Below are 2,839 nucleotides of genomic sequence, written 5' to 3'. Positions count from 1 at the left end.
GTTCAAGTATGTTGTTGGAAAACCATGCTAATTTACGTGCTTTGGTTGAAACCAGTGGAGGCCCCGTGGTTTGAAACACGCCGGGCATCATAGCCGCGGGGAAGTCAGTTTTGCGTCAGGGGGTGCTGCCAAAAGGGGGAGGGGGGCCGCTAGAAAAAAAAGAAGGAAAAACACTGGGTGTCAGGTGGGCTGGTCTTAGGTACTATAGGCTAACGCTTTGAGGCTAGCTGCTTCCACCCCTGCCATCTTGGCGGGTGGTTGTGCCACTCGATAGATTCTCAGTGCGGAGAGCTCGAATAGGGTCCATTTAGCTTTAGGAACCTTTTCGCTAACGGGAACTGAAGAACCCGGAAAGTGCCTGCGGATTGGCAGCCCATGATTAAGTGCTGTTCTCCTAGGCTATGATAGGCAAAGGAGGTTTCGCAGAACTTCCCTTCTATAGACCTCGCTTTAGGCTTTTAAAACCCACTGACCGCCCTGATCGAAAGAGAGGAGAAGAAACGCTGCCAGCAATGCCTGTGCAGTCCCTGGCAGTTGCGCGAGTCCACGGCAGCAGACCCCATCGGCCGTCCACGGGGAAACAACCGATATGGACTGGAAATTATATCATGAAATTACAACGGGGTGCTTATAAGCATGTGTTAAAAACGTAGTGTGGTAATCGTTGCCAAAGTGCTTGTGTTGGAGACGTTCATCAGGTACTATAATCAAAAAAGAGAGAATAGTGGGAGATAGTTTGACTTGAAATGGATGCAATAAAGTCAACCATGTCACTGTCTTTACCTGAGCTGTGTGGGTGTTCAACTGTTAAAAGAGATGGTTGAATGGTTGGTATCACGATGTGATAGATGTTACAGGTCTGTAACGTTTATAATAAGACATTTGTTATTTATTTAAGATCTTCGATGAGTTCGATACAATCGTTTGGGATCATTTTAGTATGTAATGTGACCGGAGGAGAGGTGAAAGCATAGAGTTGCCTTTCCTTTTTCTAGTTCGAGATGTCAACCTTTGTCTAGAGGAAATGTTTCTCTGTTGTCGCACGGTCCAGGTAAAGCATAACAACAACAGCATCAGAGCCGGGTGGCAGAAGGTCCTCTAGATGAAGTTTACCAGTTAGTCGCGCGCGCTCCTTCTTATTATACACATGTAGTCCGTTGTTATAGAAAAACTGTGTTTTCATGGTTGCACCGCACAGCAGCAGAGGCGCAGCAGTCAGGGGACGTCCGCTTGGGCATTTCCATAAACACGCCGGAAGGTGAAAGTGCATGTCGGATGCTCTTAGATAATACTGCAAATCTCTCCTCCTTAAGGGCCTTTGGAATCTCCTTATCCACTATCCCTTAACCCCGTGACGTTTTCACTCAGGGCCAGGGATAGGACGATAGGTTAGATTTAGGAGCTGATTTTTGGATTATCGGCGATCGCAACCCGCAGCGAGGCAGTTTTCCACCGCGTCTCTCTGCAGCTACTGAGCGACTCGCGATTATTTAAGAGGTGGACCATCCAATGAGCACATTAGGCCAATCACAGAGTATGATTATCCCGAGCGTTGACACGGTTATAGATGTTTTGGGGTTGATCAGTCAGGTTGAAGTGGGAGTATGAGCCTGGGTAACATTACAATAAGAACGTAAAACGGAGCTGAAACTGCCATAAAACAGGGTAACTACAAGTTGTTTGGATGACCAATTGCTCTGTGGGTCCCCGAATACAAGATGACCACCTTACCTGAGTACAGTAGGACATTTGACCTATCTTAGTAGAAAGAAATCAGAACAAACAAACGCCTAATCCGCGTCCACAAGCTGTCATCTTGGAGACTTCTTTTAACCAAAACCAATTTAACCTTGTTGCTAAGGTCCACGTAATCGTTACCCGTAGTACACAACCCGATTATTAGAGTGATGGCTTCTGACCCACCACCTGACAGCACAAGTGTAGTGATACAGATTGTCTTTCCACCTGCTGTGGCTAGTTATCTAGCGATACTGCGACAGATTCATTATGCTGAAAGCTGGGTGAAGAGTCTTGATGGAAAGTCAAGACGCAGGTTTGGATTTGGCCAGGGTGACTACTGATAGTAATTTTATTTAGGCATTGATCAAAGAGTTGTGAATATCAGAGGGTGTCAGAGTCTCCGTCATAGTTCATGTGAGAACCATTTCTCAGATGAAGGCAAGTGTAGAGCAGTGGGTGCGACGAGATAGAAACCCCCATCACATAGATGACCTGCTCACCCTGACTGCATGCTGCATTCGTGTCAGAAAACATCTTGTAAACAGCAGTGTGAGGGCGAGACACGTTAACAGGTGTTGCGGAGGTTACTAATTGCGGCGACTGATGCACAGCCTATGTGATTCAAGAAAGCCTGCGTTTTAGCTGCATTGTTTTATGCTCGGAGTACGGAATTATTGTGGTCATTAAAGGGTCTCAAACGTGGTAGAAGGGCAGCAGGTTGGTGAATGAGCTGTTGGTAGTACTGCAGGGTAGCTTGTGAATTACTACCATGGTGGTGTGAGACTAGTAGTCCTTGATTTTAAGACGTCTTGAATTTTGTATTCAGGCATCGATTCTCCAGCATCTGTATAAGTATTCTAAATGTTATTATAGTACAATGAAGTGGAGTAGAAGTACACCATATTACCTCTGAATTGAAGTGGTGGGCTTAGTAAGGTACAAAAGTAGGGCAAAAACAGTTTAAGATGCCAAGTAAAGTAGCAACGTCTCTTCAAAATTTGGGGTACCTAAGTAGCATGAATGTACAGTGTCTCTTTACTTTCACCACACTGCTCCGCCGAATGATTGCAAGTTCCTGAGATATTCAGGATTTGTGATG

Source organism: Notothenia coriiceps, unplaced genomic scaffold, assembly GCF_000735185.1.
Source record: "Notothenia coriiceps isolate Sejong01 unplaced genomic scaffold, NC01 NC01_scaffold00037246, whole genome shotgun sequence".
Taxonomy (NCBI): domain Eukaryota; kingdom Metazoa; phylum Chordata; class Actinopteri; order Perciformes; family Nototheniidae; genus Notothenia; species Notothenia coriiceps.
The sequence above is the reverse complement of the archived record's forward strand: the minus strand, read 5'-3'. Positions refer to the sequence as shown.